We start from the raw sequence: 26,172 nt of genomic DNA on the forward strand, positions 1-26,172 counted from the left end.
TGTTTAATTTTATTCATTAAAAACAATTTTTAAAAATTATAATGTTATTATTCATCTTTTTCTGATTTACGTGCTAAGTATCTGCAGCGCCAGCTATTGGTAAAATTTCGAACTAAAATTTGCGACTTTGGAGGGGAAAAATTTACAGCCCACCATATATGAGTTTTCCGCTTTTTTTTTTTTTAATTTTTAAAATCGTTATCCGTTTTCCAGCAGCAATTTTTTGAAAACGGTCAGCTTGTTTCAGGACACCCTGTATGTATTATACTGATAGTTTCATCTCACACGGCTACATATTTTAATATTAGCTGCGTTAAAACTAAAATAGCAATTAAGGACGTAATTAATGCACGTGGCGCTCGTCGTTTGTCAACCCCTGGACATGTTGTAGAAATAGAAAACCAATTGATTCGGTTGACAAAAAAATAAAAAAAACAAAATTGATGACATTAAATTCAAAAACTCTGAACTACAATGCAGAAGGTTTATTTTAGCGCCAGTTTGACTATTTACAGTGTCATCGAAAACACTACAAGTGTCAAATGGGGCAGCTTTAAATCTAGTTTTGTTTAAATGATCGAGCGATAGCAGCGTTAATTAATTTTTATATGAATTTTACATTATATTACATAGATATGTATTTGTTTGTGTTGTAGAACGTTTGGCAAATTAATCAATTTCTCAATATCATTTTTTCCGTTATGCTGAACCTTGTCTTTTCGGAAACCATGTCGTCATAGACGGACGCAACCCACAGGCCTAACCCGCATATCTAGAACGAAGCTTTCGAATAATCTTTTCGTCGGTACATATGTGTTCCTGTACATATTCAACATGCGAAGATGTAACAGGAAATAATCAACGTTTCATAAACTGTAAAAAAAAATCCGAAACCTTACTGAGTATTTCCGTGTAATGTTTCGGGATTTCAATGGTTTTTATCCACTTCCTGGAAATATCAAGTTTCACCGTCAAAAAGTTTCCTGAATTGCTACAAGTTGTCCGAATGCACACTTCTCTCTGTTGTAAAAAATATATTTACCTCCTAGTTTAAAGATTAACTGTGAGTATTTATAAGACTAGCTGCGTGCCCGGCGTTGCACGGGCTACTTAAAAAATGAACGAGATGTCCAATTGATGTTTTTGTATTACTCTGACATCAGTTTCTAAAGCGCTAAGAAGTAAATAAATACGCGTAATGCAAGGTTTGCAAAACACCAGTAGAGCATATTTTTGGCAAAAATCTCTTTAACGTTAATCATAGTTATCAATGATACAAGTTATGAGTATTTTCAATTAGCACAAAAGATGAAAATATATGCATTATCAACTATAATCTGTGCTCACGTTAAAATGAATTACATCTTATAGACTATATCTGAACTATTTATGTACAATTACAATCAGCTTTTTACATAGAATGACACATACTTTTTGGTTGATTACGTGAAACTAAAGCACCAAGACTAAATAACTACTAATAAGCATTAATTTAATACCAAGTCATCAGATTCCAATTTAGTTTTAGTTAAAATCCTTAAAAACAATCTTTTTTGTTCAATTCTGTTTCACATAGAAATCCAAACAATCTTAATTTAACATGTTCTTCTAACGATATAAACTGTATTTTAAAAATAGAAACAGGAAAGAAAAAAAGACTTGTTACAATTCGAAAACTCATCCGTGTGACGGGAAAAGTCCAACAAAATAAACATAATTAGTCGCGCATCCTAAGTGTACCAAAATATGAGGCCGGTGATTGATAAACTTACACTACAATCAATAAACATAGCTAAAGAAACAACTTTCATATGCTGAAAAGAGTTAAGAACGTTGAATATAAAAAATAAAAAAAGGACAGACGATAAAAAAATATTTACAATAACTCTAATTTGAATTCCGAAACTTTGAATTCAAATTATGTTTTTCGCAATCACGAGTTGCGACAAGACTCTACTAGTTAGAGTTATTGTTTCTAGAAATGGCTCCCCCGCCCAAGCATGTCCCTCCTCCTGGGTGCTTACGTGTATATAGTTGTGTGCGTGTGTGTGTAGGCTTACGTGTGTGCACGTAGGCGTGTGTATGTGTGTAAAGGAGCGCGCGCGTAGGCGACTGTGTATGCGCATGCGTGTGTAGGACATGGACGCCACCGCCCAGCAAAAGTGGATTCCGGGGGACAGTGCTCAGGACCAGCCGCGCCGCCGCCAGTGGACGGTGGTGCTGCAGGCCTGGTCCAAGCTGAAAAAGGAACCGGAACATCAAGGACTGTCAAGTGAGAACAATAAGCAATCGTGATTGCTCAATAAAGGCTATGTCCGAATAGGGCAACCAATTTTAAACGTATTTAAAATGAAATTCTAGATGGAAACGTTGTTTTAAGATTTGGACAGCAGCCAAAAAAATCTCTTTTAAAATAATTATTAGAATTTTACTTGCTCTCGCATATGCAAAATGGCAACAGGAAAGAAAAAAAAATTCCTGAATTCGCAACTCCAGCGCTCGAATACGCTACCTTGCGGAGATTTACAAAACTGCCGACAAAACTAAAACATTGCGTTCCATGTGTTCAATTTGGGCAAAACAAATAGTTTGTTATGTGTATTTTTTTTATTTGCGTAATTCATCATTTGGAATCGTCACCCGCAACAGCGTAACATCAAAAATATCTGATATAAACTGTGAGTACACATTTTATTCATCTTGCTCTGAATGAATTTGAATAAATATCAGTTTTTCAATTCGATGAAAAAAAAACGAACTTAACAACATCACTGTAAAAAAATTCCTTAACGTTACTGGTTATTTCCATGGAACGTTTCAGGGTTTCAGAGGTTTTCACCTATTTCCAGTCAAAATCAAATATTTTCGCAAAAAAGTTTTCTGAATTGCTAAAAGATGCACGAATGCAGATTTTTAACTTGTGTGAAAAATGTTTTTTGCTACCAGTTTAAAGGTTGACTGAGCGTGTTTATTAAGTGTATCGGTGGTGTTTTAATTACGGCCCGTCTGGATTGTCTAAGCTCCCAATAAGAGCAAAAAGGTCACTGGATAGCTGCAGCTTTGCGAGGCAATAATTGCAGGCAAGGGATATGTTTGGTTCTTGCCTGCAGTTATTCGCTTAGCTTCAGCCATGATTGCGCTGCTGCTTCTTGGCAAACCAGGAAGGTCTAATCAAATACTTTAAACCTATTCATTTTTTCTAGAAGGTTCACGACTAGCTTTAACAGGGGAGATTGCCCAGTATTTCAGGAAGGTTACTTACTGACTTTTATCGGAAAATGTTCCTGGTTTTTGTAAGATATGTTACTGGTTGAAATTGGGCACATCAGCTGCCTATTATTTTCCAGGAACGTTTCCGAATCGTTTTTACAATGATTGACTGGACACTTTTCCTTAACCTAATTCCACATAAATGATTTAAATAACCTTTGTTACTACAGTATCCTACTGAAATAGACAGTATGCAAATAAATTTTCTTGAAAATATTTATCGCAGAACAGATTGAAAAATCCAGAAAGAACGTTAAGAATTTGAACAATAAAAAATAAAAGTTCGCCAAAAGTCTGTTTATAGGGCTATGGTTTTAAAATTGTGTGAAAGAATAATGTATCTTGACAAGATTTCGCATATCAGTTAAATCATTTCCATGACGAATGAATTAAATGCATGATGATTTCTTTTGATATCCAATCATATAGTCATAGAAATAAATTATCTAGTGTTAAACGTTACTCTTGACAGTCTGTCACGTATGTGCACTATGTGACAAAAATGTCAACAAATGCCGGAAATGTCACGAAACTGAACTTAATATGTACTAATGTATAGAAAAAACGGTACAAAATGAAAATGCCGTTCGAAGCGAACCAAAAATTTATGAATTCCGAATTCTCAACATTGTGAAAATGGCTGCTTCAGAACAACTTACTGTGTGTTCTGCATAATTTTTTACTTTCGTAATACTTTTTAATTTCTAATCTCTTTCTACATGGGTCAGAATAACCAAAAGACTTTGAAAAATCTTTTCAAATGAATAAAGAACAAAAAATCATACATGTGAACAAAAATATCGATCATTTCCTAAGTTTAGAAGCAATTTATATGTTACAGCGTGCGTTTGTTTTAGTTTTTTTCATTGGCCATTAGACAGTGACTGCAGCGCCCCCTATAGTTTGTTAGAGTTGCGAATAACGTTATGTTAATTAACGTTTTAATTAATATCTCCGCTAATTAAAGTCGCACAATTACGAGATTGGTCCTATTGTTTTTTCTTTGGAAAATTTCGAATTGATCGGTATCTCGTTTGACTCTCGATTCGCAGCGGTTCTCGAGAAGATCGATCTTCAAACAGACAGACAGAGAGACGGACGCGAACAGATTTTAATACATAGTAGATGTATCGGCTGAATTATGGCTCGTCCATGCTGATTAAACTCCCAAAGGGAGCGAATAAGTATGGACTACGTAGCTTTGCAAGAATTGCAATCAAGTGAGATGCTTGATACTTCCTTGCAATTCTGACTTAGCTTTGGCCATGTTTGAAATACTGCTAATGGAACTATCTTGATAAATCACGAAGGTGCCAAGCTCTTATATTATCCCTACTTAAGATTACTTCAGAAACATTACTATTTTTAAACGGGAAGTTTCTGGATTTTTCAGGAACATTACTGAATTTTAGCGGAAAACGTTCTTGGTTTTTGCGAGATATGTTGCTGGTAGAAATTGGGCACATCAGCTGCCTATTATTTTCCAGGAACGTTTCTGAATCGTTTTTACAGTGTAGCGCGCAGATATACTGCATACATATATTTCGGGGTTTCAAGGAACCCCCTTTTCAATGCAAAATTGTGAGTTTATGTATGTAAAGACATCTGATAAATGCAACGAGAATGAACTGCAGACAGCTGACAGCTTAAATAGCAAAATGGCAATTAACAACTCAAAAAAGACAAAATGGAACTCAGAGCGGAAATGTATTGCATGACTCCCTTCGAGAAACAAAACGTTAAACAAGAAATTTCTCCAAAACAATATTGTAAAAAAAAATTTCCGTCAAAGTGAAACTGCTAATTACTAATTTAGCGATAAATTTCGTGTTAGAAAAATTATAAACGAATCAGTTGTTACGTTTAGCCAACATAATACAGGAAAACAGAAAAATGTTGGAAAAACAATGCAAAATGCAAGACATGTACAAATTAAAACAAGAAGCAAAAATATAAAGAAATAAAAAGTAAAAAAGAAAAGCATTCACACAAACACCTACAGCACAAAAAATTGCCGGAGTTCGAAGAAGAGGGCAAAAATAGACTCCGAATTATAAAAACAGATGCCAAATGTTAGAAAAAGACGGAATGGATTTAAAATCGTTAACTAGATTAGATCGGTTCTTCAGAGCGTGGAAAGACCCCAAAAAATCAAAATCTGACGAATTTGGGCATTTCTGGATAATTTTATAAGAGTTAACATCAAAGGAGCGATTTCCTTTAAGATGTTACATTTCTGCAATTCATACCATGTAATACATTGTGCTAATGTTTGCACGAAAAATGAACTCTTTTAATGTGAAATATCCCTTCATCAAGTGAAATTTATATATTGACTATCAATATTCAGTTGTACTAACTATGTTTGTTAAAGTTATGCACGATCTAGACAAATGATCATACGAAATCTTCAAAATCATTGTCCTATCTTATGCCTCTGTGTTTATATACTTCATTATTGATTAGATTGTCTACAATGTCCTGATTTCAACGATAACAGCATATTGTTTGAACTTCAAGTTAAATTTCAAGATTTTGTATGCTCTCCAAGATTGAAGTATCGTATTATTAATCTTATCAGGGACTGCGTGTGTCCTCACTGGTTGAAAGTTTACTGTGACGTGTTTCATTTTGAAGGAAAATATTAGTTTCCTAAGGTTTGAAAGAAATATTTTTGGTAGTTTTATTAACTTTAAATACGATCTGTTGCAGTTATAAAGTAAAAAAAAATGTAGCGTCTTGGAATAATGCCAATTTAAATGCATTTATGTGGATGTTTTAAAGAATTTAATTTTAAATTAATATTTTATGTAACACAGGGTGTTAAAATCAAACTGACAGTACTTATAGTTCTGGTTCTACTAATGAATTCGAATGTACTATCAAATCTGTGTTCTGTAGACAATGTGGTCGTGGTGCAAAAAAAAAAAAAAAAAAAATCGATCAAGGGTGCTGTCTACAAAATACATATGCAAAGGAACATGTAAAACAAGTTCAGTATTGGGACGTCACGTATGTTTCAAAGAAACCAATAGCCCGCACTGAACACACCTATGAACAAAAAGGAATACCCAATAATCGTGAAGATTTTTTTAAATTAATTAAGAATAAAATCATTGCACTGGTATTGCTCTATGCCCATCGCTGGATAAAAACTTTAACAACTTGTTGTTACGCTTTCAGTTTATTGTTGACGATGAGTTCGGCATATATAGCACAAAATTGTAAATAAAAAATATTTCATTTTTCTTTGGTTTTCGATTTTTTTTTTCGCATTTTACCCACCTAGTGGTGAAATTTAAAGCAACGTTGTCCGCGTGGTCTACAAAACATACACTTGAATTTTCATTTGAATCTTTTTAGTAAGCAGGTGCTATGAGTCTATAGTATTTGTCAGTTTAATTTCCATCAGCCTGTATTTAGAAAACTCTAACATCTGTGCTTGTAACCGTTAACAGAAAAAGTGAACTGTTATTGTTTTAATATTTTAGCTTGTGTGACACACACACACACACACACACACACATATATATATATATATATATATAATAGCGAATGATCGAGTAACGCTGACGTCATCAACAATGAAATTCTCTCCACGACATAATAATTTGATAACTTTTTTTTTCGTAATATTTGACATGCATGGAAATGCTTTATATTGACAGCGCTGAACTGGATCCGGTAACTTGACTGGACTGTTTTACTGGTAATACTGTTATTTTAGGATAATGAGTAAACGTAAAAACGATCAACAGTGAACTCTATCTACTTCATGTTAGGGTTAATAAACTGGAGTTAAGGTTAAAATTTCAACAATCAAAATATCACCAAACAGACAATTGCTTCGTTCAAATGTAGAAGCAATTTTCACCCATCATACCTTCATGGGCGATTTTCCAGTAAATAATAGTTTCTTTATCGTGTCATTTGAAGAAATACTTTGCAACACATACATTTGCACGCATTGCATTGTTTTCTTAAACACATATCAACTAATTCAACTAATTACTAGTTTTTTTTTCACGTATATTGATTCGAAATGGAAAATTTGAGCTAACAAAAGCAAAAGTTTTTTTTTCCTTTTGGGAAACTATGACTGACGATTATGAATGACGATATTATGTTCTAATTACTTGTTTTCTAAACACATAGCAAATAATTACTCTTTTTTTTTCCAAGTATGTTAATTCGAAATGGAAAATTTGTGCTGACAAAAACAAAAAGTGCTCTTTTTCCTTTTGGGAAACTATGATTGACGCTTATTATTGGTCCATCAAAAGAGATAACTTCTTGGTTAAAAATTAAAACTGAAAGCAGTTACTAATTAAAGGGAATGTGAGGCAAAGTGACATGTTTAAATATTCTTAGTTTGTAGCGCCGCCTATTTAGAAATATATTAACTATGTTTTAAAAATCATAATTGATTCTCCTGACAAATATATTTCTCTAAATATGAAGGCAAATAGTTGTGCAAGGCATTTTTAAAATGTGATAAGCATTATAATAAATTTTGCAGTTTATCAAAACTATTTTTTTCTATATGATGATAAAGTTTTGGCATTAATATTTTATCGTAATCTATTGATATCAAATGCGCGCATTTTTTTTGTTAATATTAGTTATGTTTTGATTTTTAATATTAAATTAAAATGTCAAGTACAAGGTGAAATTGTTCATTTCGTCAACATATTCAATCATTTATTCTCATGCATTCCATTATTTTTTAATTCACTAACTTATTTATTCATGCATTCACTTTTGTTAGTATTTAACTATGTTATTCACTCATTTTATATTTATTATACATTAATTAATTAGTTTATTTATTCATTCGATTACTGGCACAATCTTTATTCAGTAATTGATCCATTCATTCACTTGATGAAAAATGTTTCTAATTGTCAAATAGAAAGCATTTCGTTGAAAAATTTTTTTTTTAAAACACTTTTCCCAATGAAAAATTAACATTGAAAAATTTACACTTTTTTAAGGTACAAGTTTACAACTAGAATAAATAAGTAAATAAATAAATTAATAATTTAATTTCGAAATGCAATACATTAAATTAAAAAAAAAGCCTTACAATCTCAATAATATATGTTCCAATAATTCATAAATACACATTCTAAAATTGAGAAAAAAAAACTATCAAGTAAAAACTTTTTTTTTATCATTTGAAACCTATGTGAATATATAATAAAACTGTTAGCTTTATACTTGAAAAATTAAACAACTTATACAAAAAGATAGTACTTGTTTACACGTGTTATTTTAACTTTTTAGCAAGGAAATAAAATTACAATTTTAAGATCCAAATAACAGTGTAAATAACAATAAATGTAACAATGATGCGGGAAAAAACAAAAACATCAGTAGATAGGTTAAAAGAACGTTTCATCTGGTAGTGGTTTGCATTAGAATTACTTTTGCTAGCATATATACAAAGAAACATTTTCCGATTGTTCTTGAATGTAAAATGGTGATTTTATTAAAATTTTGGATTTTTTGTTTTATTGATTACTTAAAGTTTCAATGATACATAATCAGAGTATGACTTTTTTGTGATGAAATTATTTTTTAGTGTAAACAAATGAATAAATTAATAATTGTTCAAACAATTTTCCGCCAATTGATAAACCTTTTCTCTCCGTTCCTGGTATTTTTTGTTCCAACGAATCGACACATAAATTTTCTTTAGACGCTTTAGCCCTTAAGGTAAACTTCGTTATATCAGGTTCCTTTCTGTAATTAAATTCTGTTTTCTTTTTTCTTTGTTATTTTCTTACAGTTAAAGAAACACGATATCAGCTCTCTCTCTCTTTTATTTCAGCCCTTTTGTTTTCTAATGATCAAGAGAATTTGAGTAATTTCTCGAAAAAGCAGAATTTTAATTAAAAAATAAAAATACATCTTTGTTGCCCCTTCCTCGTTTCTGTGATTAAAAAATAATTAAAATTATACAAACATCAAATTTTGAGAACATTTAAAATACGTATTTAAAAATAAAGGGCTTAGAATTTTTGTATTAGTTTGTTAATTAATGTGTGAATGGAAATTTTCAATACCGCAGTGACGTAAAATTTATTATTAAAGTAGCATCTTATTCAGATTCTGTAATTATTTTTTTTTAAAAGAGGTTTCCTAAGTTAATATATATTTACTGTTTGATGCTGTACGGGGAAAATTTCATTACTTCTAGCAAAAAAAAAAAAAAAAAAAACTGAAAAGTATTTTTAATAGGAAAATTATTTCCAATGGAACAGAAAATAAATCAACATTAAAAATAAAAGTGTTTTCCTGTGGAATAGTGACACGTAAGTACCATTGTAAACAGTTGTAAACACTCATCTAATTTACGTTGTTTATTAATTTTTACTTTTTATACCTCTTACAAATCAAAATTTTACAGGGGAATAAATTTTTAAAGTTAGTCAGTTGTATAACCTGTTTCTACTATTTTAATGTGCTTCTACATTGAAAGATACTTGCCCAAGTTTTAACAAACGTTGTGTTCCAAAAATTGTTTTAATTGGGTGGTTTCCTTCGGTCAAAAGTACTACTTTTAGTCATTGAAATGGATAGAATGAACAAAAAAAAAAAAAAAAAAAAAAAATACATGGACCCGGAAAATACTTTGACTTTAACAACAGTTTTTTGGTGCGTTGGAGCTTCGCTTCGGTGAGAAGTGCCAGAAAGATTTCAGCCGACTCCAGTTGAAGTCCCGTTTCCAGAAAACCGGGGAAACCCTGCAAGAGCTAGCGGCGGACGTCGAGAGACGTTCTCATCTTGCTTTTTGCGACTGTCCTGCGGATGTTCGAGACAACCTGGCACTCAACTACTACATCGACGGGGTTCGAGATCTGGAAATCCAGAAAGCTCTACGGATGGCGGATGTCAAGGACCTGAATTCTGCTGTTGTGTATGCGATGAAGTTGGAGGCAGCCCAGCAAGCAACCCGCAAGGATCGCCAGTCAATCCGCGGCGTGAAAACTGATGAGCCTGTTCCGGTTTCGTCACGCTTTGCTGAACTGGAAAAGCAAATAAAAAAAATTGCAGGAATCCTCAAAAGGACTTCGGCTCCCAAGTACCAAAATGGACAATCACTTAAGTGCTGGAAATGTGGCGGCGAGGGTCACTTACGAAGAAACTGTGAAGCTCGCCAAGAAACCAGCGGGAAGAGCACCTCTCCCTCGCAGGTCCAGGAAAACTAAGCCAGGGCAATCTCGCGGGGCGGAGGTCGCCAAATTGGAATGAGCCCCATCTTAAAGTTTTCCAGATTTCATCGACGAGTGGCGGCAGTAATGGACTGTTTGTTTGCGCATATGTAAACGGGTTTCCCTGCGAACTCATTATTGACACTGGAGCCAATGTTACAATCATTAGAACAGATGTGGCTCGTCAATTTGGACTCAACGTTCTATGGACGCCGCCCTGCGTTACCCTCCAAACTGTGACGGGTGACAAGATCGAGATTGAAAGTAAAGTGAACTTAGAAATTGTGTTTGGAAATGCCACTTACCATCATACGGCATTCGTTGCTGCTATCACAGACCCCTTCATTCTCGGATTGGACTTTTTAAAGAAGTATGACTTCAACCTCGACTTCAAGACTAACTAGCTGCACTCGATGAGAGAAGACATAGCCATCTTCAACGCTGAAAATGATGTAAAATCCACTCATCAAATAATAGCCCCAACAGATTTATCGATTCCCTCAAGGTCAGAATCATTAATACCTGGCTCCATTGAAGAAAGCAATAGTTTTCGATTTGGACTCATTGAATACCCTAACCTAAGCAATAACCTAAAAGGAGTGCTGGTAGCATCTACGCTTGTGGACCTTTCTAAGGATGTAATTCCTGTGAGAGTCGCCAACGTGAGTGAAAGGCCAAGGAATGTCCGGAAAGGTGAAGTGTTAGCAACCTGTATTTCAGTAAACAGCATCATTAGAAGAATCAATTTCCCCGATAATGTGTCTTCTGAGTCCTTGACATCGAAGTTAGTTGGGAGTGCGCCGTTATCGAAAGATCAAAGAACTGCTGCGGAACAATTGGTGGATGACTTCAAGCATCTGTTTTCATCAGCATCGGAGGATGTTGGCCGTACGAATTTAACGCAGCATAGGATTTACACTGGAGAACACCCCCCTATTAAACAGCATCCAAGACGACTACCATTCGCCAAGAAGGAAGAAGTTGAGACTCTCCTGAAAGAGATGAAGGAGAATGATGTAATCGAACCGTTATCCAGTCCTTGGGCTTCTCCCATCGTCTTAGTCCGAAAGAAAGATGGCTCCACCAGATTTTGTTTCGATTACCGACGGCTGAATGAAATCACCGAGAAAGACAGTTACCCTCTTCCACGGATAGACGACACCTTGGACACTCTTTCCGGACACAAGTGGTTTTCGACCCTGGACTTGAAGAGCGGCTACTGGCAGGTTGAGATACACCCTGAGGACCGAGAGAAGACAGCGTTTACAACTGGACAAGGCTTATGGCAGTTTAAAGTGATGCCCTTCGGCCTCTGCAATGCACCAGCTACGTTCGAGCGTCTTATGGAGACAGTGTTAAGAGGACTCTCTTACGAATCTTGTCTGGTCTACTTAGACGATATCATCATCGTGGGACGCAGCTTCGAAGAACATCTGGCAAATCTTAGAAAGGTGCTGCAAAAGCTTAAGGAAGCCAATCTGAAGTTAAGCCCTTCCAAATGTAATTTGTTCCGCCGGGAAGTGAACTACCTTGGTCACATCATCTCTTCTGAGGGTGTACAAACCGATCCAGAGAAGGTATCTGCGGTCAAGAGTTGGAGTCGTCCCGAAAACATCCATCAGCTGCGAAGTTTCCTGGGGCTCTGCACGTACTACAGGAAGTTTGTGAAGGGTTTTTCCAACATTGCACGTCCTTTGCATAAGCTGACGGAGAGCAAGCAAAAGTTTGAATGGTCCAAAGAATGCGAAGATGCATTTCTACTACTGAAGGAGGCTTTAACATCAACGCCTATCCTCGCCTATCCTCAGCCTGAAAAATCCTTCATCCTGGACACTGATGCGAGCAACGAGGGCATTGGAGATGTTTTATCCCAAGAAATTGACGGCAATGAACATGTCATCGCTTACTGGAGCAAATGCTTATCAAAGTCGGAGCGAAATTACTGCGTCACTAGAAAGGAGTTACTGGCCATAGTGAAAGCTGTAGAACACTTCCATCATTACCTCTACGGCCGAAAGTTTCTGCTTCGGACAGATCATGCCTCGTTAACTTGGCTTTTGAACTTCAAAACTCCGGAAGACCAGATAGCCAGGTGGATACAGCGACTCCAGGAATATGACATGGAGATCAAACACCGAAAAGGGTTATCTCACGGTAATGCTGACGCTTTATCAAGGAGACCCTGTCCTGAGAACTGCCACTATTGTTCCCGAATCGAGAAACAGTATGGAACGACTAGCCCTACCGCCTGTCAGGTGACAGTGACTCCAACATCATCAGAACCTGATCCATGGAGTGATGACCAAGTTCGAAAAGATCAACTTGAAGACCCCGACATAAAACCAATTTTGGAGTTCATGGAAATTGACAGTCGACGCCCTAGCTGGCAGGACGTTTCCATCTTCAGTCCTGCAACAAAAAGATACTGGGCTTTACGGAACTCACTCCATTTACGGAACGGCGTACTGTACCGAAAATGGGAATCTGATGACGGCAAAACATCTAGGTGGCAGTTACTACTTCTCCGATCAAGGATTTCAGATGTTCTGAAAGAAATACACAGTAGTGCGACTGGAGGACATTTTGGTGTCTTGAAAACCCTCAATAAAGTTCGGGAGCGCTTCTTCTGGAGCAAGGCGAAGGATGACGTGGAAAAGTGGTGCCATTCTTGTGACGCCTGTGCTGCTCGTAAAGGACCGAAGAAAAGAAGCAGAGGAAAGCTACATCTGTACAACATTGGAGCTCCTTTCTAAAGAATTGGGATCGACATCCTGGGTCCTCTACCAAGAACTACTGATGGGAACAAATACATTCTTGTTTCCATCGACTATTTCACCAAATGGCCCGAAGCGTATCCCATTCCAGATCAAGAAGCTACCACCGTAGCAGAGACTCTAGTCCAACATTGGATCTCGAGATATGGAACACCTTTGCAGATTCATTCCGATCAAGGGAGGAATTTCATCTGTGCTGTGTTTAAGGGCCTATGTCAAATTTTCGGAATTGAGAAAACTAGGACAACACCACTACACCCACAATCGGACGGCATGGTGGAGAGATTTAACCGCACAATCCTGAATAATCTCTCGCTTATCGTATCCAGTAATCAACAGGATTGGGACAAGAAGCTACCTTTGTTCCTGCTGGCCTACCGCAGTGCTGTCCACGAGACTACCGGATATGCCCCATCTCAGATGCTCTTCGGACGAGAGCTTCAGCTACCTTGTGATCTCGTCTTCGGTCGTCCTCCGGATGCGCCTTCATCGCCTGAGGAGTACCTCCAGGATCTCCAGGCCCGGTTGGAAGACGTTCATAACTTCGCACGAGAGCGAATCAACATCGCGGCGGAGAAGATGAAGACCCGATACGACACAAGGTCCACTGGACATGAATTCAACGAAGGCGACAAGGTTTGATTATGGAATCCCATCCGACGGAGAGGTCTGTCACCCAAATTGCAGTCGCATTGGGATGGACCCTACAAAGTCCTTAACCGACTGAATGACGTCGTAGTGAGGATCCAAAAATCACCTAATGCAAAACGTAGGGTTGTACATTGTGATCGGTTAGCCCCATACTATGGCCATAGTTCATGAGTATTACGTAAACAACCATGGTTGATAACATAAAAGTTGTAGATAATTTTTTTTTGCTTTTAATGTTTAGTAATATTTCTTGTTATTATTGTGTTTCCTATGCATTATTGGTTATTATTTAATGTGTGTATTTGTGAACTTGTGATAGAAGTTTGCACCCTTTCTGGGGATTGTACTGCCCGGGACGTGCAGTCCTTAGGAAGGGGGCAATGTTACAAATCCTGTAAATAGTAATTATTGTAGTAACGTAACCTGTAAATAGTTTCCCGTAATGAATATACAACCCCTTTTCATTCGGCTAAATTATACGATCCCCCTATTTCTTTTTTTGTTCATTGATAAAATTTGATAACGGTCTACTATTTTCCAGAAGCGTTTGGAATATTTGAGAGATTTCTTTGGATGTTTATAAAGGCGTCCAGCGTGATAAAAAGTTCAGTTTCGATTAAGAATTCGAACTGAGAGCGTATTTGCTCTGTTTATTGACAGGCATTTCGCTGTGTTGTTTTTCGTATTTGGAAGTAAATGCGTGTGTAACCGTTGAGTTTACGGTGTGGTGTGATATTTGCTTAATTGCTGATGATTAATTTCGCAGTTGTTAACGATTTCTTCTGTACATAGTGTACAGAAGAAGCTCATGTATTTTTATCAAGAACTGGGTCTTCATTTCAAGAAAGTTCGAAGTCGCGCCGAATCCGTTACAGTATTTTTTGCTGAAAAAACATGTTTAAAAACGTAGGATCTGACCATTTTTTAAATAATTTTCTTATGTTTAATATTTAAAAAAAATACTTAAATCGGTACGCTTTCATTGTTTGTATTTCTGCCGATGACATCACAAGAGATGAACCGCCATTCATTGTTGCCATTCACAGAGCAAAATATTTAATTCGCATCTTTACTCACGTGTATTGGCAACGATATGGTTAATAACAAGCGTAGAACGCAATGTTTAATTCGCTTCTTGATTATCACAACGTGGACACGCTGTAGAAAGATGCGCCAAAATGTATCATTTGTGACGTCATTAAGACCACGCCTTGTTTGAAATTCGGACATTTAAAAAAAATTAATTAAAAAGTAATTGTTGGGAAAATGAAAGTATTTTCTGGGCCCATGTTATTATTTCTGCTTATTCCATCAATTTCAGTAACTAAAAGTAGTATTTTTGACTGAAGGAAATAACCCCATTCTGCTGAAGGAAAAAAAAAAAACATTGGAACAATATTTTTCGGCACTTAAGATTCCAATTGTTGCCTATCTATCAGCAAGAAGCTCTATCAACCTAGCAAATGCGTCTTCATTTTTTAATGCTATTCATTAAAGCAATGTGTAATAAAAACATATTTTTTTTTAAATCAAAGAAACAAAAATACCGTGAGTCTATTTTTATCATAAGTAAGCACGATTAACATTACAATAAGTTCAGAACCATGGACTTTGATTAAGGAATAAGGAAGATCTCACATAGTGATAGAAAAACACACTAGAGGATTAATATATAAGATGAGATATTGATGAACAGCATTTTTATTCTTAAAAAGTTACACAATTTACCATAGCAAGCTGTTTCGACCTTTATGGTTTAGATAACAGCACGTGTTTATCATTTAACCGATCTGTTAAAATTGAAAATCAGTGTAAATAAGTACGTTTTTTAATCATAGTTTTTCGAATGTAGTAAAAAAGTAACTTGCTATTTATTTTTTGGCCGAAAGCAGAAGAAAAAATAAATAATACCTTGCTCAGGAAGTAAATAGTAATTTTCATTCATCCTTTCGAATTCCAATAAATATTCATAAGTAAACTGAATCAACAGCGTAATTTCAATTTGGGGGTAGCAATTTTTTCATAAATACAAAACGTCAAAAATTGTCATTAGAAGAATCTGCATTTTAGCATACAAAAAAAAAAAAAAAAAAAAAAAAAAGATCTGCACAAAACAGGATTAATTTGAAGCCTGAAATTTTAAACGGTTTTGAAATAGCAAAAAGCTTTCCTGTTTCATTTATTTTATTCCCTTACGTGTGTTATTGATTGTACGTAGGAAATGCAATACGGGTATACCAGCATACCAAATACCGGAATTTCGATCAAATTTGCAATTTCGAAGTACCGGTATTTGCTGAGGTAAAATACCGGTATTTTCGGTATTAGCAAAAATAATAAATAGTTTCAATTAAAGAATTTTCAGTTTGACTTATTTCATTTCTTCTTATATGTTTAATGCATGTATATCTCTTTTTCCATGATACAGAACCAAAATTAATCTATTGCTGTGAAAATTTAGCTTCAAAAGTACAAACTAATAGATTATCATGAAACAAAAGTAGCGGAAAGATTTCAAAATGATATTTTCATTACTAGAAGACGAGATGAATTGCATTTTTGTGCACCATGTTTTTATTATTTCTATTTCCCTGATCGCTCACTTTAGAGTGTAATTTTTCAAATTGTTCAAGGTTTAACTTTTATACTTTTTGACTCATTTTTATTTTCGCTTCAAACTTCCAATACCTTAAATCGGCCTGATTTTGAACATTTTTGCAATTGAAAGTATGAATCTGCACTCTAAAAACGATTCAGTAACATTCCTAGAAAATAATAGGCAGCTGATGTGCCCAATTTCAGCCACTAACATATCTTACAAAAACCAGGAACGTTTTCCGATAAAAGTCAGTAACCTTTCTGAAATATTAGGAAATTTCCCCATTAAAGCCAGTCGTGAACCTTCTAGAAAAATTTAATTGGTCTAATTTATTTGATTAGAACCTTCCTGATTTACCAAGAAAGCTCCAGAAATATTAGAGCATCAACGGCCAGCAATTCCTGCATCGCAAAGCTGTAGCTATCCATTAATTATGTGCATACTAAAAACCATGTCCATATGTGTCCTATCGTTTCGAAACCGTGTTTCGTGTTATATCGAAACTTTGTTATACGAGACTCAGAAATAATGTGAATCAAGGGATGTGTACCGTGTTATATCGAACACTGTAAAAACGATTCAGAAACGTTCCTGGAAAATAATAGGCAGCTGATGTGCCCAATTTCAACCAGTAACATTTCTTACAAAAACCAGGAACGTTTTCCGATACAAGTGAGTAACCTTCGTGAAATGCTGGGAAATATCCCCAGTTAAAGTCAGTCATGAACCTTCTACAAAAATTAATTAGGTTTAATGTATTTGATTAGAACCTTCTTGGTTTACCAAGAAAGGTCCATTAGCATTACCGCGACTAAGGTTCCTATATAAGGGGAGCTGACTTATCCGACATTTTGGTTCCAAAATTGTCGGGCGAAAAAAATCGTATTTGTATAAAAGCCTCATTGCAGAAAACTGGTGCCCAAGCTATAGGTGTGTTGTCCGATTGATGTTTGATTATTTTAAGCGGTAGATGAATACGATTTAATTAATTCAAATTAAAAAAAATAAAGTGTGAAAATGAGGTTTATTGCAGTAAACATTTCCCGATACATTTTTGCTGAATTTGTGAACAAGGTTATCTTTCTAAATTCACCTTAAGTGACATTTTACTCAACTTATCATCAATTGTTTTACGACATAGCAACCAATAAATATTATAAAGTATTTATAAATACTAGAAACGAGGTTGAATCCAATTTTGTCTTGGAACCAAAATGTCGGATAAGTCAGCCTGTCCTTTTCAAGGGGCTCTAACCGCGACTAAGGCCAAAGCTGCGCGAATAATTGCCAGCAATTCCTGCATCGCAGGGCTGCAGCTATCCAGTGACTTATTTGCTCCCATTGGAAGCTTAGTCAATCCGGACGGGCCAGAAACAAAATAAACCCGATACACTTAATAAACACTCTCCGTCAATATTTAAACTGGTAGCAAAAAATATTTTTCACACCAGTGCAAGGTCTGCATTTGTGCATCTTTTAGGAATTCAGGAAACTTTTTTGCGAAGATACTTGATTTTTTGGGGAAATAGGTGAAAACCTCTGAAATCACGAAACGTTCCACGGAAATAACCAGTAACGTTTCGGAATTTTTTTACAGTGTAGGACTAACGGTTACGAAAATAGAGGCTTTTGCAGCTTATACCGGAACACCCTCTATAGGGTAATTTCACGAAAAGTGGTCCTGACCCACCAATTTTTTTTTTTTTACATATTATAGAAACAAACTTTGACAAAATTTTTTGACAAAACAATATTTACACTTTTCCATTCTAGCATCAATTTTGAGTTTAAAATATTTTTTCATCAGATTTTTGTCTTATATCATAACATTAATACGAAGTAAAGAAACGCATTTTTAGTGAAATAAATGTAAGAGCCATTTTTTACTTAATTTTTCATCTTTTTGGGGAAAAACTATCAAATATCATTAACACAGATGCTTAACTATAATTATGTGTGAATTTTTTTTTAATAAAGATTTTTGATAAGTTTGTAACCCCCAAAAATATGCAGGTCACTTTTTATTGGTCACACACGCAACGCAAAAGGAACAAAAGTTTTTCTAAAAGGTCTAATTGGGGGACTAGAAGAAAAATATCTCATATCATAAGTTAAGTTGCTACATAATACCTGTGACCAGACTTCAAACATTCGGCAGAAAAGTTTTAGCGAGGCTTTTTGAAAGATGTCACACACGTAAGGCTACTGAATAGTTTTCATTATTAAACCATTTTTACGTACAATTTTTAAGGAAAAAACTACTTTACAATATTCACCTAACAATAGTGTGTGCTCGCGCTGAAACCAAGACTCAATGAGTGTTAAAAATAATTATAATAATAATAAAAAATATAAATAAATAAATAAGACTTTCTTATTTCATACCCAAAGAGCAATTTAAACTAACGACCAAATGGAACGACCTTGAGGATCACAGCACTGTAAAAAAATTCCGAAACGTTACTGGTTATTTCCGTGGAACGTTTCGTGATTTCAGAGGTTTTCACCTATTTCCCCAAAAAATCAAGTATCTTCGCAAAAAAGTTTCCTGAATTCCTAAAAGATGCACGAATGCAGACCTTGCACTGGTGTGAAAAATATTTTTTGCTACCAGTTTAAATATTGACGGAGCGTGTTTAGTAAGTTTATCGGCTTTAGATTGTTCATGGCCCGTCCGGATTGACTAAGCTTCCAATGGGAGCAAATAAGCCACTGTGTAGCTACAGCTTTGCGAGGCAGGAATTGCAGGCAAGGAATATGCTTGGTTCTTGCTTGCAATTTTCGCGTAGCGTGGCCGCGGTTGCTCTAATACTTCTGGAGCTTTCTTAGTAAATCAAGAAGGTTCTAATCAAATAAATTAAACTTATTTAATTTTTCTAGAAGGTTCACGACTGGCTTTAATAGGGGAGATTTCTTAATATTTCAGAAAGGTTACTGACTTTTATCACAAAACGTTCCTGGTTTTTGTAAGATATGTTACTGACTGAAATTGGGCACATCAGCTGCCTATTATTTTCCAGGAACGTTTCTGAATCGTTTTTACAGTGAGATATGGACAAAATTCTAGATAGAGGTCATTTCCCACTAGATATGAGACCAGATAAAGCAGTTTTACTGCATAGGCCCTAGTTTAGCTGTAACGAGGGTCCAAATTTGCTAGTTTGGACCCAGAAACGCAATGGTGTTTCCATTGGAATTTCAGACTTCGACACTATGTTCAATGTCCCAACACATTTGTCATCTTTTGTTAGTACAACAAGTGGAAGGGAGAACACCTACACTGTAAAAAAATTCCGAAACGTTCCTGAATGTTTCCGTGTAACGTTTCGGGATTTAAATGGTTTTTATCCACTTCCTGGAAATATTAAGTATCATTGTCAAAAAGTTTCCTGAATTTGTACAAGTTGTCCAAATTCCGACCTCTCTGTTGTAAAAAATATTTTTAGCTCCCAGTTTAAAGATTAACTAAGAGTATTTATAAGGTGTTTTGGCTTCCGTTCGGTTACGGCTCGTCCATGCTGATTAAACTCACAAAGGGAGCAAATAAGTATTGACTACGTAGCTTTGTAAGAATTGCAATCAAGCAAGATGCTTAATACTTGTAGTTCTGGCTTAGCTTTGGCTATCTTTGCAATACTGCTTTTGCAACTGTCTTGATTCATCAGGAAGGTGCCGAGCTGTTATATTATCACTACATAAGATTACTCTGAAGTTCCGGTGACACGATTGGATTTAAATGGGAAGTTTTCTGGATTTTTCAGGAAGGTTACTGAGTTTTATTGGAAATTTTTTCTGGTTTTTGCGAGATATGTTACTGGCAGAAATTGGGCATATCAGCTGCCTATTATTTTCCAGGAACGTTTCTGAATCGTTTTTACAGTGTATGTATTTATAGGCATTATTTAAGTTACTTGAAAAGTCGAAACGATCTCGTATTTTTGTTTTGTTTTTTTATGTGCCACGTTCAATAAATTAGAGCTTTTTTCCCCTCTCCCATTTTTTGTTTATCATTGAAGAATATCTTTGATAGCAGATGAGAAATATCCTGTAAAAGTAAATGCTTTCATCAGCAGACGTATACTTTTTACTAGCAGATAATTAATGTAAAACGAAAGTAATCAGTTTCATTTGCAAACGATAAGTATCCTGTAACTATGTTATTTTGGAATTGAAATTATTGAAATTAAAAGTAGTGTCCAATTTAAATTTGCGAATCACTTATTAAAAATTAGTATTCAACGTAATTAATTCAAAGGTAAGTGCATACAAATGGCTCATATCGAAGTAGATGAGCTGAAAAAGGGGAAAAATGGTAATTCTGAAAGAAACTCCATTGCAATTATGTGTCTAAATTAGCAACTTTGGATCCCCGTTGCAGCCGAACTAGGACCTATGCAGTCAAACCGCTTTTTTTGAGCTCATATCTAATGGGAATGGACCTATATCTAGGATTTTGTCTGAATTCGTGACCCTCAAGGTCGTGCCGTTTGGTAGTAAGTTTTCACAATCTGCATACTTTAAGATCAAAAGTACAATGTTCTATTAATTTAAATTGCATTAATATTTTTTGATATTTTTTGTTTTTTGAGAAGAAAAGTGAATAAATTCTACACAAGATTTAAAACATTCCAAATAGGTTTAAACCACATAAATAAGTGTTAGAAGATCATGATAGTTTATAAGCTCGACATTACTATTGAATTTGTATGCAAATAAAAATTACTTTCACTTCATTTTTTGTTTTATGAATACTATATATTTTCAGTTTAAGTATTTACTGGCTGAGTTGCCCGGCGTTGCACGGTCTACTTCGAAAATAAGAGTTTCGTCAAGTGATGTGTTTTCAACAATCAGGCGTAATTAAAAAAAACAAATAGTGTAAAACTCCCCATCACTGTGTAGAAAAGAGTAATTTTATGCCTCTAAATTTGAATTCAGATGTCTTAAGCTTTTCTTTTTAATTCAAAAAATGTTATTATTGTTTATAATAGACCTAACTATCCCGTTTCATGGATTTTCTGGCAAAGAACCATTAAGGGGGTCGACCCCCCATAGGGGGCGAAAATACCCCTATATGAGTTCTTGAGCATCAAAGGACCTCTGTACCAAATTTGGCAAAGATCCGATGCAAACAAAATTTGAAATAGAAAAATTTCCGTGGGGCGGGGGGGGGGGGGGGAGGAGTCACATCCCTCCCACATGGGGACAAAAATCTCCATGTGAGTTCCTGAGCACCAAAGAACCTTTGTGCGCAATTTGGCAAAGATCCGACGTAAACTGGATTTTTATTAGGAAATCCCCTTCAACTGTGTGCTACACGCGGTCACACACGTAACGCTAATAAAATATTTTTTATTGCTATTGTATGAGCTGTAGAAAAAAATATTTATGGAATACTTACTTAGTATACTCAGACACATGTACAAAAAATACTGTTCAATCACACAGAATTCACAGGAAATTACAAAATAATACGAGGTACAACTTATTTTCAGGTTTTCCGAGTCACACACGTAACGCTGCATTTAGTATTCTATTAAAAAATTCAGAATTACCCTAGGAAAAAATAAAATAAATAAATAAATAAGTAAAATAATAATATTGCGCGCAATATACAAGAAACACACACTCAATAGGATTTATCCAAAAATAACTCGCAAGAGACCGAATTATTTGAAGGGCTTACAGACAAAAGAAGGTGTATCGCACATTGTGTGTAAACATTACCACCGTTCTACGTGAATTCAAAAAATGTATTTTCAACTGAAGGAAAGTTAAGCACTAAAATGAGTTTCAGGCTTAGGGACAATTCAATAGATGCGTTATCTTTTTTGCTATTATTGATTTTTTTTATTATGACATTTGTTCCTTCATTTCATATTTGTTCACCAATAGATTTTCATAAATAATACAATTTTTGTTCAAAATTATGAAATATGACGAAGAAACAATTTTTTTTCAAGCATTTATTGAGAAATTTCAAAGACCAATATAAAAACCGGTATTCCAGCATCAAGTTTTAAAAATACGGAATACTGGAAATGAATTTTTGGTCCAGTATTCCAGTCCCTAATTGTACGTTAAGTGTAATACGCGATATTGGTCTAATTTTTCGATACTGGCAGATCATCGGGCAGGACGGGAACTCTTGTTCAACTGGATATCAGTCGAACGTTCTACTGATAGATTACTCAGCTCTGTCGGTAGCAGCGCAAGGAAAACTTATCAGTTTAACCGAACAACTCTATCCGATGCTTTTTAAAGAGGTTTTTTTTGGCAGAAAAAAATAAACAATCTTTTGTCCGTCGGTCCATTTTTCAGCATTACACTGTAAAAAAATGCGAAACGTTACTGAGTATTTCCGTGTTACCTTTCGGGATTTCAATGGTTTTTATGCACTTCCTGGGAAAGACAAGTATCATTGTCAAAAAGTTTCTTGAATTTCTACAAGTTGCACTAATGCAGATTTTTCACTGTTTAAAAAAATATATTTTTTCTCCCAGTTTAAAGATTAACTGATCGCATTTATAAAGTGCATCGACTTCAGCTAGATTATGGCCCGACCAGACTGATTAAGCTCCCAAAGAGAGCGAATAAGTCTACGTAGGTAAAGAATTACGTAGTCTTTGCAGGTGAGTAAAATTCTTGATATTTACTTGCAATTCAGTCTTAGCTTTTGCCATGTTTGCAATACTGCTTTTGGAACTTCCTTGATAAATCAGATATATAGGTGCCAAGCTATTATATTATACATTCTTTTTTTTTCTAATTCTCCAGACACGACTAGCTTTAAACGAGAAGGTTTCCGAAATTTTCAGGAAGCTTCTAGAATAATTCTTAGGAAAGTTACTGAATTTTTGCTGAAATCGTTTCTGGTTTTTGCAAGATAAGTTACTGGCAGAAATTGGGCACTTCAGCTGCCGCTTATTTTCTAGGAACGATTCTGAAACGCTTTTACAGTGTAGCTGGCACGATATGCTTTAAAATAAGGGGTAAATCATGGAATTTGATCATGAAATGAGCAAGATCTCTCTTAGCGACAGAAAAAAAAACAGGCTACAGAAATATTATATCAGATTTAATTATTTGTTAAACATCAGTTCAAATTTATAGCTTTTGTGACCCACTTTTGAGCCATATTGCACTGTAAAAAAATCCGAAACGTTACTGGTTATTTCCATGCAACGTCTCGGGATTTCACACGTTTTCACCTATTTCCCCGTAAAAACATGTATCATCACAAAAAAGTTTCCTGAATCGTACAAGTTGCACGCGTGCAGACTTTTCACTGTTTTGGAAAATATTTTTAGCAACCAGTTTAAAGATTGAATGAGCGTGTTTATTAAATGTATCGGCCAAAGATTGCTTACGGCCATTCCAGATTGACTAGCTCCTAATGAGAGCGAAAATGTCTATGGATACCTACAGTTTTCCAAGAGATATGCTTGGTTCCCTCTTGCATAGCCGTGGTCGCTCTGCTTTATATGGAGCCTTCTTAGTAAATTAGGAAGGTTCTAATCACTTACACTAAACGTTCTTAATTTTTCTAGAATGTGCTAGAGACATGACTGACTTAAACAGAGGAGATCTCGCATTTCTTCAGAAAGTTTCAAGGTTAATTTCAGAAAGGTTACTGACTTTTTGCGGAAAGCGTTCCTGAATTTTCCAAGATATGTTACTGGAAGAAATTGGGCACCGCAGCTGTCCATTATTTTCCAGGAACGTTTCTGAATCGTTTTTACAGTGTGTTCCAATTGTTGCCCACGTTCTAAAATTACAATTAAAATGTGAAAATCAGTATAGTAGTCAACTATTGTTACTTTGCAATATTCAATTAAAAGAAGCAGTTTAATTAAAGTTGAATTAGTTTATAGGAAAAAATTACAATCAATATGTTGTTAGGTTCTTCGCTGTCATGTCTTCACTTGATATGTTTTTTTTTTATTTATTTTTTTTATTTATTTTCTTTTAACATTAGCCAAAACATTAGCTTTAACATTAGCGTGTGCAATGCTAAAAAACCCAATAATTCAATACAGCACCCAAATCTACTGCACAACATTTGATTAGTATTTATTTTCCTTACGGAGGATTCATTGGAAGCATAGGCCTACATATGATCAGCGATTGCCAGACGAAAAATTATTAGTCTTTTTAATTCATTACAAACAAAGTAAATAAAAAGTTAATGTGGTTAAAGATACGGAAATAATTTTTGATAAAACGTGTCTTAACTCGTTAACGTTAGGTACTGGGAATTTTAAGCAGCTGACTAGTGTTAAATCGCCAATTTTGATGATTCGCGATTTTGTTTTATTTCAAATTCGAAACGCTTGAAATCACTGCTTTCTAAAAATAACTCACTTTTGCTTTGATTCACATTATTTACGAAGTATAGCAATTTTTTTTTCGTCAATCAATACCTGATATCGTTTACGGAAGTGTATGTATTTTAATTGAAATTAGCTTTTTTGAATAGAATGTCAATGAATTTATGAAAGCAAGCCTTAGCTAGAGTTCGTTAATTAGTTTTAAAATGTAATTCCTTATTAATGCTTTCAAATTTGACAGCATATTTTGAGGCAATTTGCTTTCAAAAGCATTTTTCTCCGAAACTAATTTTAGTCGTACTTTTACACCATGTTAATACTAATTTCTCAAAAAGCATTTTAAATAATTGTCTGACACTTCGTACCAGTGTTAAGTATTAATATCTTTTAAAACTATATAAACAGAGTATTTACACATATTTTTACGATTTTTTGTTTTCGGTCACAAATAGGAATTTTTTGGAAAATGTACATTTTTCAATTTTTTGTCCCTTTAAGTTAAAGATAAATGGCAGTTATTTAAAGATAATAAAACAAAACACTGACAATAACCTTCTAGAAAACACGGTGTATGAGTTTTCCCATATTATGCATTAGAACGTTTTTTTATAGTGTTTGTCGTAATGCTTGAAAACGCTTTATTTAAACACAAAATTGGCCATTTCTACAAAAAAAAAAAAAAAACTTTTTTTGCCAGTTTCAAAAGTTTTCACCTAGAACCAAAAAAAAAAAGAAAGAAATTTGGAGGTTGGTAAGATACTTTAATTTATGTAAATTAACGTATAATTCTTTCCTGGAAATTAGTGGTTCCGTTCCTTAAAAGTAAATTTGCAGCTTACACTGTAAAAAAATTCAGAAACATTGCTGACTATTTCCCTGTAACCTTTCGGTATTTCAATGGTTTTTATCCACTTCCTGGAAATATCACGTATCAAGGACAAAAAGTTTCCTGAAGTTCTACAAGTTGCACGAATGCAGACTTCTCTCTGTTGCAAAAATTATCTTTAGCTCCCAGTTTAAAGATTAATTGAGAGTATTTATAAGATGTATCGGCTTCAGATCGTTTACGGCTCGTCCATGCTGATTTAACTCCCAAAGGGAGCGAATAAGTATGGACTTCGTAGCTTTGCCAGAATTCCAAGGAAGTGAGATGCTTGATACTTACTTGCAATTCTAGTTTAGCTATGGCCATACTTGCAGTACTGCTTTTGGCATTGTCTTGGTAAATCAGGAAGTTGGCACGCTGTAATATTATCCCTACCAGAGATAAGCTCGAACTTCCAGAGACACAAAGGATTTAAACGGAAAGATTTCTGGATTTTTCAGGAAGG

The sequence above is a fragment of the Uloborus diversus genome, chromosome 8 (assembly GCF_026930045.1).
Source record: "Uloborus diversus isolate 005 chromosome 8, Udiv.v.3.1, whole genome shotgun sequence".
Classification (NCBI taxonomy): Eukaryota; Metazoa; Arthropoda; class Arachnida; order Araneae; family Uloboridae; genus Uloborus; species Uloborus diversus.